The following is a 13,463-nucleotide window of genomic DNA, read 5'->3' on the forward strand; positions in this document are numbered from 1 at the left end:
AAGCTTATTTGTTGCAACGATGCTCTTCTCGGTGTGGGTGGTTGTCATCAACAATATTGTTAGTGTTTTTTTGTGTTGCAACCTCTGTCCTATAAAACTGCCTTTTCTTATCTAAATATAGGATTTTCTATTTTGAACAGAAAAACATGTGGGTATGAAGCAAACAACACTTAAAAAACTAATCATGTGACAAATGGTAGTTTTGTATATAGTAGCCATTTATTTAAATTTACATATAAGGCAACACGCACACGAAAAATGGAAAAGGACCCCATAGGTGGTGATCGTCTGTTGGGGGTTGCCTCCAGCCAACGATGTGTTCGCTAGGGGAGGACCCCTGCAGTGAACGAAACTCTTTCTGCTCATAGTTCGCTAATAAGGAGGTCCCTCTCGGTTGACCCAGGGGGCATGCACGGGAAAAAAGATAATCCCAATTGCCTCATTTTTGAGAGAAGTTTGCCATAAACAAAACTTACAAAAATCCTAATGCATAAAAAGCCATAGTAAACCATAAATTTACATTTGCCATGCTCTAAGTTATGTAAAAAATCATCCTATACTCTATAAAAGGCATCCAGTAATAAATCATGGAAAAAAAATTAGAACATGTATTGGTCACCTAGCAAATTAAAAGGAGAAATTGATTCTCACAAAAGCATGTTAAATTTTGAAAATTGTTGTTGTCATCGCATACCCTGATTTAACAAAAAAATCCATTTCATAACAATTACGATGGAAACCAGGATATTGCCAAGGAAAAATGTGAAAAACAAGATATATTGCCATGGTTTCAAATATATGTTTTTTGACAAGGAATATTCGAAACAAGTTTGCCACTTTATGTTCGATAATAATTTTCCACGCCATTCAATGTTTTTACCATGCTTTGTTGAATAAAATTTCCATGGTGTGAAATTTCTTGCCATGGTCCAAAATAATGTACAAAAAATAGGAATTTCAAATGGTTATGTTCAAAATAAATATGTCATGTAGTGTGAAATTAAAATTGCCATGATGAGTAAAACAAAACATTGCATGGTCCAGAAAATAGGTTTCCATACATAAACATTGTAATCTTGATTAGGTAATGGATTTTTTTTCTAAAACAACCATGTGACAAAGCAGAAACTTCTCCAAAATACCATAAAATTGCCATCGTACCTAAAATAAAACTAGCATGGTCAAATTATCAAACTTTCCATGGTATAACGAATAAAATTGACATTGTTTTCAAATTATAAATTTTTTATGCTTACTTCAATAAAACTACTATAGTCTAATTAATTAATTTGCCTTGTTCTAATAAAATAAAAGCCGTGGTATGAATAATAAAAATAGTCATGGTACCTAAAATAAAATTACCTTGGTACAATTGATAAATTTGCAATGGTCTGAATAATATAAAAGCCATGCTACCTATAATAAAAATTTCACATGACAATCTTTATGAATTTTGTTCTCTAACAAAACACACGGCAACTTTTGGGAAATTGTAAAAGGGTGCATGTCAAAGTTTTTGATTTCTTTCCTTAAAAGGATGGAAATTTTAGGAAATTTCTATGGGCACGTGGCAAAAGTTAGGGATTCTGCTTTGTAAAAACACAACATGGTTTTGAAATTTATAACTTGGGAGATGGAAAATTTAGGAGCTTTGATCTTTAACAAAGATGGCATATGTATCTAATGCATTGGGAAAATGGTAAAACTACGAGATTTGGTCTTTGAAAAAAGATGGAAAATTTAATTTTTTGCCGTGTCTTCAATATAAAAGGATGCCCCCATAATATTCATATTAAACTTGCAATCCTAAGAAACATTCTGCCATGATGAAATAACACTAAACGTTTTCAAAGTCATTTAAAAATTACCATATTCTAGAGATCACAATTCTCCCCTAAAATTTCCATGCAATTATTCCAGTAATTTTTACATAAAAAATACCCTGTCCTATAAATTACTTTTTCATAATTTTACCTTGTAACTATTAGAACATCTCTAAATTTTGCCATGATGTACATCATAAACTTTTTATAAATTTTCCATATGATCATTCCTAATTTTTCTCTTCTAAATTAGCCATGTTACAATTCATAAATTCTCCATTTCACTTTTACAAATTTCTCTATTTTTTGTTGTGATGTAGTAAACCAATTTGCAATTTTTTAGGGGGCAAATTTTATCGATAACTTGTCATGTGCCATAGAACAGAACCACAAAGCCAACAGCCTAAAAAATGACAGAAACGTGCCATGGCAACACTTAACACACTTGTGCAAACAACACAACAATCCTAGGGGAATCATCTTCCACAACACATACACATGATCAAATTACTATAGCTAACAAATAGTATATGAAGATTAACTTCAATGTAGCTGCATCCCTAGAGCACATCAAAGGGCACACAACACTATACTACAAGATCTCTTTGACACGAACTAATTGCACACTGATGTTTCAGGAGCGATGCGAAAGTGAAATTCATGCAACGAAACATGATGAGCAGTGGCCTGACCTATAGGGATGATGAAGACGGACCTGAGCTTAAAGCTGGAGGGGATCGCGCCTACCACCTATTCACCCAAGCAGCCCAGCATGTTCGTCGGTCAGGAATATCATGGTCGCGCGCTCCTCCGGCCGGAGCTCTTCCCCATGGTTGTGAATGGATGAGGAATAGAGATGAGTGGACACCGGTCACGTCCATTTCATCTATGAGCATTCCCATATAGACAACTCAAGAGCGAACAGTTTTTTCTGACATGGCAACTCAACGTGCATCAAGATTGGTGCACTCAATCTAGCGGCCCTAGAGTCGTTCTCTGGGAGGAGCCAGAAATCTGACATTCGCTACATATCATTTCTATAAAAAAAATGTCCTCTCTCTTCGATATATAGGCAATTGTAACGAGAACAACAAAACATGATGCTTAAAAACAAAATGACACACTAGCAGCTTTGGTCAAATTAATGGCGAAAAGCAACATATAGGCTAATCACAATCAACACAGACACTGACCAGTAGCAAACAAATTCAGGAAGGTGGCTTGTTTGCTACTAGTAAGTAGTAACACAACGCGCATGACAGATGTGTGCATGGATCGGAAGGGCAATCGAGTGAGAATGTACCTAGCGCGCACGTCTTGGCAAGGATCCCCTGCACGCACAGCTGCCCACCTTAGTTGAACACCACGCCGCTCGCCGCTGTGACATACGCCATCTCCTCCGGTTGGTCCAGCGGCATCCACGCATCAAGCTAAAATTTGTCCAGCCAACCAAAGGAGAGAAATACTCCTACATACACATGATGCACTATATCTCACCCTGTGATCCTGGGAGAGAGGGCCGTCGCGGGAGAGCACGGCGCGAGAGACGCCGCAGTTGGCCACGATGATGCGACCGCGTACCAAGAGCGCCACCATGGCCGTGGACCCACCTATGGTGCCCCGTGGCACCCCCGACGCCCCCAGCTCGTCCGCCCGTGCGAAGCTCCATGTCAGTGCGGCATTCCAGGTGTGATGCTCCGCCTCTTCGTCCTGCAGATGCTCCTTCGGGTAGGCTGCAGCCGCGCGGGCCAGCTTGTCCGCCAGGATTGCGTGCATATGGTCCCTGCACGGCACAGACACCTGCACCACAATGCTCAAACATGTATAGTCAAGGTGGAGTTGGCACGGGTAAGATAGGGGATCTGCGGTTGCCTTACCTCGGGGCCACCATGGCCGTCAAAGACGGCGAAGAAGTGCATGCACGAGCCGTCAACCCAAGTAAAGAAGGACAGGAGCAGCGACACCTTGTCCTCCATGATCGTCCGGTAGCTCCCCAACATCCCAACTGCCCCGTACGCCCCGCGCCACCGGGCGGCAAGTACCACGCCGGGACCCTCCCTTTGTTCGGCTAGCTGAGCGGAGCGGGGGCAGCATCGGCGTAGGCAGCGTTCCTGGGAGCCCAAGGCATGGTCGGCTCCCCCCTCACCGGCCGCGGGAAAGTTGTTGGCGCTGTTGCTGGCCATCACAACGGATTGGTCACACGAAACAGGAGCAGGTGAGCAGGGCGCGCGCGGGTGCCGAAGCAGTAGAGTATCCCCCTAACAAGCAACCTGCCTAGAGATAGAAAGGGAAGAAACTGAAGGAGGAAGACAGAAATGGACAACCGAAGCAGTGCAGAAGAGGAGGAGCAGGACCCGGTGGAGGAGGAAGCTCTCTCGCTTAGAAAAGGAGGGGGTTATTGAAGGAAATATGCCCTAGAGGCAATACTAAATTTATTATTTATATTTCCTTATATCATGATAAATGTTTATTATTCATGTTAGAATTGTATTAACCAGAAACTTAGTACATGTGTGAATACATAGACAAACAGAGTGTCACTAGTTTGCCTCTACTTGACTAGCTCATTGAATCAATGATGGTTATGTTTCCTAACCATAGGAATGAGTTATCATTTGATTAACGGGATCACATCATTAGAGAATGATGTGATTGACTTGACCCATCCCTTAGCTTAGCACGATGATCGTTTAGTTTGCTGCTGTTGCTTTCTCCATAACTATACATGTTTCTATGACTATGAGATCATGCAACTCCCGAATACCGGAGGAACACTTTGTGTGCTACCAAACATCACAACATAACTGGGTGATTATAAAGGTGCTCCACAGGTGTCTCCGATGGTGTTTGTTTAGTTGGCATGGATCTAGATTAGGATTTGTCACTCCAATTGTCGGAGAGGTATCTTTGGGCCCTCTCGGTAATATACATCACTATGAGCCTTGCAAGCAATGTAGCTAATGTGTTAGTTACGGGATGTAGCATTACGTAACAAGTAAAGAGACTTGCCTGTAACGAGATTGAATTAGGTATTGAGATACCAATGATCAAATCTCGGACAAGTAACATACGGATGACAAAGGGAACAATGTATATCGTTATGAGGCATAACGATAAAGATCTTCGTAGAATATGTAGGAACCAATATGAGCATCCAGGTTCCACTATTGGTTATTGATCGGAGACATGTCTCGGTCATGTTTACATAGTTCTCGAACCCGTAGGGTCCGCACGCTTCACGTTCGGTGACGATCGGTATTACGAGTATATGTGTTTTGATGTACCGAAGGTAGTTTGGAGTCCCGGATTTGATCACGGACATGACAAGGAGTCTAGAAATGGTCAAGACGTAAATATCGATATTTTGGAAGCCTATGTTTGAACATCGGAATGGTTCCGGGTGAAATCGGGAGTATACCGGAGCACCGGGAGGTTACCGGAACCCCCTGGGAGGTATATGGGCCTTAGTGGAAGAGAGGGAAAAGAAGCAAAGGAGGCCCCCCAAGCCCAATCCGAATTGGGAGGGGGCCCGGCCCCCACTTTCCTTCCTTCTTCCTCCTCCTTCCTTCTCTCCTAGAACCAACAAAGGAAGGGGGAATCCTACTCCTGGTGGGAGTAGGACTCCTTGGGGCGCGCCTAGAGAGGCCGCCCCCCTCCCCCTCCTCCACTCCTTTATATACGGGGGAGGGGGGCACCCCATGGACACACAAGTTGATCATTGATATTTAGCCGTGTGCGGTGCCCCCCTGCACCATAATCCACCTCGGTAATATCGTAGCGATGCTTAGGCGAAGCCCTGTTCTGGTAGGAACATCATCACCGTCATCACGCCGTCGTGCTGACGAAGCTCTCGCTCGAAGCTCTACCGGATCGTGAGTTCGCGGGACGTCACCGAGCCGAACGTGTGCAGATTACGGAGGTGCCGTATATTCGGTACTAGATCGGTCGATCGCGAAGGCGTACGACTACATCAACCGCGTTTTCATAACGCTTCCGCTTACGGTCTACGATGGTACGTAGATGATACTCTCCCCTCTTGTTGCTATGCATGACCATGATCTTGCGTGTGTGTAGGGAAAATTTTGAAATTACTGCGTTCCCAATAGTGGTATCAGAGCCAGGTTTATGCGTCGATGTTATATGCACGAGTAGAACACAAAGGAGTTGTGGGCGTGGGTATATACATATTGCTTGTCATCACTAGTTGATTCTTGATTCAGCGACATTGTTGGATGAAGCGGCCCAGACCGACATTACGCGTACGCTTACGCGAGACTGATTCTACCGACGTGCTTCGCACACAGGTGGCTAGTGAGTGTCTGTTTCTCCAGCTTTAGTTGAATCGGATTCAATGAATAGGGTTCTTTCTGAAGATTAAAAAGCAATCACTATACCGCGTTGTGGTTTTTGATGCGTAGGTAAGAACGGTTCTTGCTCAGCCCGTAGCAGCCACGTAAAACTTGCAACAACAAAGTAGAGGACGTCTAACTTGTTTTTGCAGGGCATGTTGTCATGTGATATGGTCAAGACATGATGCTAAATTTTATTGTATGGTATGATCATGTTTTTTAACACAGTTACCGGCAACTAGCAGGAGCCATATGGTTGTCGCTGTATTGTATGAAATGCAATCGCCATGTAATTGCTTTACTTTATCACTAAGCGGTAGCGATAGTCGTAGAAGCAATAGTTGGCAAGACGACAACGATGCTTCGATGGAGATCAAGGTGTCAAGCCGGTGACGATGGTGATCATGACGGTGCTTTGGAGATGGAGATCAAAGGCACAAGATGATGATGGCCATATCATATCACTTATATTGATTGCATGTGATGTTTATCCTTTATGCATCTTATTTTGTTTAGTTCGGCGGTAGCATTATAAGATGATCTCTCACTAAATTTCAAGGTATAAGTGTTCTCCCTGAGTATGCACCGTTGCTACAGTTCGTCGTGATGAGACACCACGTGATGATCGGGTGTGATAAGCTCTACGTTCACATACAATGGGTGCAAGCCAGTTTTGCACAGGCGGAATACTCCCGTTAAACTTGACGAGCCTAGCATATGAAGATATGGCCTTGGAACACTGGAAACCGAAAGGTCGAGCGTGAATCAAATAGTAGATATGATCAACATAGTGATGTTCACCATTGAAAACAACTCCATCTCACGTGATGATCGGACATGGTTTAGTTGATATGGATCATGTGATCACTTAGATGATTAGAGAGATGTCTATCTAAGTGGGAGTTCTTAAGTAATTTGATTAATTGAACTTTAATTTATCATATTACTTAATATCAGGACTAAGTTCATGACAAAGGGAACAAGTAAAGAGACTTGCCTGTAACGAGATTGAATTAGGTATTGAGATACCAATGATCAAATCTCGGACAAGTAACATACGGATGACAAAGGGAACAATGTATATCGTTATGAGGCATAACGATAAAGATCTTCGTAGAATATGTAGGAACCAATATGAGCATCCAGGTTCCACTATTGGTTATTGATCGGAGACATGTCTCGGTCATGTTTACATAGTTCTCGAACCCGTAGGGTCCGCACGCTTCACGTTCGGTGACGATCGGTATTACGAGTATATGTGTTTTGATGTACCGAAGGTAGTTTGGAGTCCCGGATTTGATCACGGACATGACAAGGAGTCTAGAAATGGTCAAGACGTAAATATCGATATTTTGGAAGCCTATGTTTGAACATCGGAATGGTTCCGGGTGAAATCGGGAGTATACCGGAGCACCGGGAGGTTACCGGAACCCCCTGGGAGGTATATGGGCCTTAGTGGAAGAGAGGGAAAAGAAGCAAAGGAGGCCCCCCAAGCCCAATCCGAATTGGGAGGGGGCCCGGCCCCCACTTTCCTTCCTTCTCTCCTTCCTTCTCTCCTAAAACCGACAAAGGGAAGGGGGGGGGGAATCCTACTCCCGGTGGGAGTAGGACTCCTTGGGGTGCGCCTAGAGAGGCTGGCCCCCTCCCCCTCCTTCCACTCCTTTATATACGGGGGAGGGGGGCACCCCATGGACACACAAGTTGATCATTGATCTTTAGCCGTGTGCGGTGCCCCCCTCCACCATAATCCACCTCGTAATATCGTAGCGGTGCTTAGGCGAAGCCCTTGTTCCGGTAGCAACATCATCACCGTCATCACGACCGTCGTGCTGACGAAGCTCTCCCTCGAAGCTCTACTGGATCGTGAGTTCGCGGGACGGTCACGACCGAACGTGTGCAGATCGTGGAGGTGCCGTATCTTCGGTACTAGATCGGTCGATCGTGAAGGTGTACGACTACATCAACCGCATTGTCATAACGCTTCCGCTTACGGTCTACGAGGGTACGTAGATGATACTCTCCCCTCTCGTTGCTATGCATCACCATGATCTTGCGTGTGTAGGTAATTTTTTTTTGAAATATGCTGTTCCCATCAGTGGCATCTGAGCCAGTTTATGCGTAGATGTTATATGCACGAGTAGAACTACAAAGGAGTTGTGGGCGTGGGTATATACATATTGCTTGCCGTCACTAGTTGATTCTTGATTCAGCGACATTGTTGGATGAAGCGTCTCAGACCGACATTACGCATACGCTTACGCGGGACTAGTTCTACCGACGTGTTTCGCACATAGGTGGTAGTGGGTGTCTGTTTCTCCAACTTTAGTTGAATCGGATTCAATGAATAGGGTTCTTTCTGAATATCAAAAAGCAATCACTATACCGTGTTGTGGTTTTTGATGCGTAGGTAAGAACGGTTCTTGCTCAGCCCATAGCAGCCACGTAAAACTTGCAACAACAAAGTAGAGGACGTCTAACTTGTTTTTGCAGGGCATGTTGTGATGTGATATGGTCAAGACATGATGCTAAATTTTATTGTATGAGATGATCATGTTTTGTAACACAGTTATCGGCAACTGGCAGGAGCCATATGGTTGTCGCTTTATTGTATGAAATGCAATCGCCATGTAATTGCTTTACTTTATCACTAAGCGGTAGCGATAGTCGTAGAAGCAATAGTTGGCGAGACGACAACGATGCTTCGATGGAGATCAAGGTGTCAAGCCGGTGACGATGGTGATCATGACGGTGCTTTGGAGATGGAGATCAAAGGCACAAGATGATGATGGCCATATCATATCACTTATATTGATTGCATGTGATGTTTATCCTTTATGCATCTTATTTTGTTTAGTTCGGCGGTAGCATTATAAGATGATCTCTCACTAAATTTCAAGGTATAAGTGTTCTCCCTGAGTATGCACCGTTGCTACAGTTCGTCGTGATGAGACACCACATGATGATTGGGTGTGATAAGCTCTACGTTCACATACAATGGGTGCAAGCCAGTTTTGCACAGGCGGAATACTCCCGTTAAACTTGACGAGCCTAGCATATGAAGATATGGCCTTGGAACACTGGAAACCGAAAGGTCGAGCGTGAATCAAATAGTAGATATGATCAACATAGTGATGTTCACCATTGAAAACAACTCCATCTCACGTGATGATCGGACATGGTTTAGTTGATATGGATCATGTGATCACTTAGATGATTAGAGAGATGTCTATCTAAGTGGGAGTTCTTAAGTAATTTGATTAATTGAACTTTAATTTATCATATTACTTAATATCAGGACTAAGTTCATGATAAATTAAAGTTCAATTAATCATATTACTTAAGAACTCCCACTTAGACAGACATCCCTCTAATCATCTAAGTGATCACATGATCCACATCAACTAAACCATGTCCGATCATCACATGAGATGGAGTAGTTTTCAATAGTGAACATCACTATGTTGATCATATCTACATTATGATTCACGCTCGACCTTTCGGTCTCAGTGTGTCGAGGCCATATCTGCATATGCTAGGCTCGTTAAGTTTAACCTAAGTATTCTGCGTGTGCAAAACTGGCTTGCACCCATTATATGTGAACGTAGAGCTTATCACACCCGATCATCACGTGGGGTCTCGGCACGACGAACTATAGCAAAGGTGCATACTGAGGGAGAACACTTATACCTTGAAATTTAGCGAGAGATCATCTTATAATGCTCCCATTGAACTGAGCAAAATAAGATGCATAAAGGATAAACATCACATGCAATCAATATAAGTGATATGATATGGCCATCATCATCTTGTGCCTGTGATCTCCATCTCCAAAGCACCGTCATGATCACCATCGTCACTTGCTTGACACCTTGATCTCCATCGAAGCATTGTGGTCGTCTCGCCAACTATTGCCTTCACGACTATCGCTACCGCTTAGTGATAAAGTAAAGGAATTACATGGCGATTGTATTTCATACAATAAAGTGACAACCATATGGCTCCGGCCAGTTGCCGATAAGTGTGTTACAAAACATGATCATCTCATACAATAAAATTTAGCATCATGTCTTGACCATATCACATCACAACATGCCCTGCAAAAACAAGTTAGACGTTCTCTACTTTGTTGTTGCAAATTTTACGTGGCTGCTACTGGCTGAACAAGAACCGTTCTGACCTACGCATAAAAAAACCACAACGCGGTATAGTGATTGCTTTTTGATCTTCATAAAGAACCATGTTCATTGAATCCGATTCAACTAAAGCTAGAGAAACAGACACCCACTAGCCACCTGTGTGCGAAGCACGTCGGTAGAACTAGTCTCGCGTAAGCGTATGTGTAATGTCGTTCTGGGCCGGTTCATCCAACAATGCCGCTGAATCAAGAATCAACTAGTGACGGCAAGCAATAAGTATATACCTACGCCCACAACTCCTTTGTGTTCTACTCGTGCATATGACATCTACCCATAAACCTAGCTCGGATGCCACTGTTGGGGAACGCAGTAATTTCAAAAAAATTCCTACGCACACGCAAGATCATGGTGATGCATAGCAACGAGAGGGAAGAGTATCATCCACGTACCCTCGTAGACCGAAAGCGGAAGCGTTATGACAACGCGGTCGATGTAGTCGTACGTCTTCACGATCGACCGATCCTAGTACCGAAAGTACGTCACCTCCGCGATCTGCACACGTTCAGCTCGGTGATGTCCCACGAACTCACGATCCAGTGGAGCTTCGAGGGAGAGTTCCGTCAGCACGACGGCGTGATGACAGTGATGATGATGCTACCGATGCATGGCTTCGCCTAAGCACCGCTACGATATGACCGAGGTGGATTATGGTGGAGGGGGCATCGCACACGGCTAAAAGATCAACTGATCAACTTGTGTATTCATGGGGTGCCCCCTCCCACGTATATAAAGGAGTGGAGGAGGGGGAGGGCCGGCCCTCTACTATGGCGCGCCCTGGGGAGTCCTACTCCCACCGGGAGTAGGATTCCCCCCTTCCATGTAGTAGGAGTAGGAGAGGAGGAAAGGGAAAAGAGAAGAGAAGGAAGGAGGGGGCGCCGCCCCTCCCCCTAGTCCAATTTGGACTAGGCCTTGGGGGCGCGCAGGCTCCCCTCTCTCTTTCCCCTAAAGCCCGATAAAGGCCCATATACTCCCCGGCGAATTCCCGTAACTCTCCGGTACTCCGAAAAATACCCGAATCACTCGGGACCTTTCCGATGTCCGAATATAGTCATCCAATATATCGATCTTTACGTCTTGACCATTTCGAGACTCCTTGTCATGTCCCCGGTCTCATCTGGGACTCCGAACTACCTTCGGAACATCAAAACACATAAACTCATAATACCGATCGTCACCGAACGTTAAGCGTGCGGACCCTACGGGTTCGAGAACTATGTAGACATGACCGAGACTCGTCTCCTGTCACTAACGAATAGCGTAACCTGGATGCTCATATTGGTTCCTACATATTATACGAAGATCTTTATCGGTCAAACCGCATAACAACATACGTTGTTCCCTTTGTCATCGGTATGTTACTTGCCCGAGATTCGATCGTCGGTATCTCAATACCTAGTTCAATCTTGTTACCGGCAAGTCTCTTTACTCGTTTCGTAATCCATCATCCCGTAGCTAACTCATTGGTTGCATTGCTTGCAAGACTTATAGTGATGTGCATTACCGAGAGGGCCCAGAGATACCTCTTCGACAATCGGAGTGACAAATCCTAATCCCGATCTATGCCAACTCAACAAGTACCATCGGAGACACCTGTAGAGCACCTTTATAATCACACATTTACGCTGTGACATTTGGTAGCACACAAAGTGTTCCTCCGGTATTCGGGAGTTGCATGATCTCATAGTCATACGAACATGTATAGGTTATGAAGAAAGCAATAGCAATATACTAAACGATCGACTGCTAAGCTAACGGAATGGGTCAAGTCAATCATATCATTCTCTAATGATGTGATCGCATTAATCAAATGATAACTCATGTCTATGGCTAGGAAACTTAACCATCTTTGATTCAACGAGCTAGTCAAGTAGAGGCATACTAGTGACACTCTGTTTGTCTATGTATTCACAGATGTACTAAGTTTCCAGTTAACACAATTATAGCATGAATAATAAACATTTAACATAAGGAAATAAATATAATATATTATTGCCTCTAGGGAATATTTCCTTCACATTTGAAAAGTTCAAAGAAATTCAGAGTGAAGTGGAAAATCATCGTAACAAGAAAATCAAGTTTCTATGATCTGATCTTGGAGGTGAGTTTTGAGTTATGAGTTTGGGCTTCATTTGAAACAAGGCGGAATAGTTTCACAACTCACGCCACCTGGAACACCACAACGTAATGGTGTGTCTGAACGTCGTAACCACACTTTATTAGATATGGTGCGATCTATGATGTCTCTCACTGATTTAACGCTATCGTTTTGGGGTTATGCTTTAGAGACGGCTGCATTCATGTTAAATAGGGCACCATCTAAATCCATCGATACGACACCTTATGAACTATGGTTTGGCAATAAACCCATGTTGTGGTTTCTTAAAGTTTGGGGCTGCGATGCTTATGTGAAAAGCTTCAACCTGATAAGCTTGAACACAAGTCGGAGAAATGTGTCTTCATAGGATACCCAAAGGAGACTATTGGGTACACCTTCTATCACAGATCCGAAGGTAAGATATTCGTTGCTAAGAATGGATCCTTTCTAGAGAAGGAGTTTCTCTTAAAAGAAGTGAGTGGGAGGAAAGTAGAACTTGATGAGGCAATTGTACCTTCTCCCTTATTGGAAAGCAGTTAATCACTGCAATCAGTTCCAGTGATTCCTACACCAGTAAGTGAGGAAGCTAATGATGATGATCATGAAACTTCTGATCAAGTTACTACCGAACCTCGTAGGTCAACCAGAGTAAGTTCCGCACCAGAGTGGTACGCTAATCCTGTTCTGGAAGTCATGTTAGTTGACCATGACGAACCTACGAACTATGAGGAAGTGATGATGAGCCCAGATTCCGCAAAATGGCTTGAGGCCATGAAATCTGAGATGGGATCCATGTATGAGAACAAAGTATGGACTTTGGTTGACTTGCCCGATGATCGGCAGGCTGATACGTCTCCAACGTACCTAAATTTTTTGATTGTGCCATAGTATTATATTATCTGTTTTAGATGTTTAATGGGCATTATTATGCACTTTTATATTATTTTTGGGACTAACATACTAACCCAAGGCCCAGTGCGAATTGCTATTTTTTTGCCTA

General features: G+C 43.6%; 1 pseudogene; it reads right to left on the reverse strand.

Moving 5' to 3' along the window:
• LOC125518183 overlaps window positions 1-4,006 on the reverse strand; it is a 6,825-nt pseudogene extending 2,819 nt beyond the window's left edge.
• Window positions 4,007-13,463: the final 9,457 nt, after the last annotated feature.

Source organism: Triticum urartu, chromosome 7 (assembly GCF_003073215.2).
Source record: "Triticum urartu cultivar G1812 chromosome 7, Tu2.1, whole genome shotgun sequence".
In the NCBI taxonomy this organism is placed as follows: domain Eukaryota; kingdom Viridiplantae; phylum Streptophyta; class Magnoliopsida; order Poales; family Poaceae; genus Triticum; species Triticum urartu.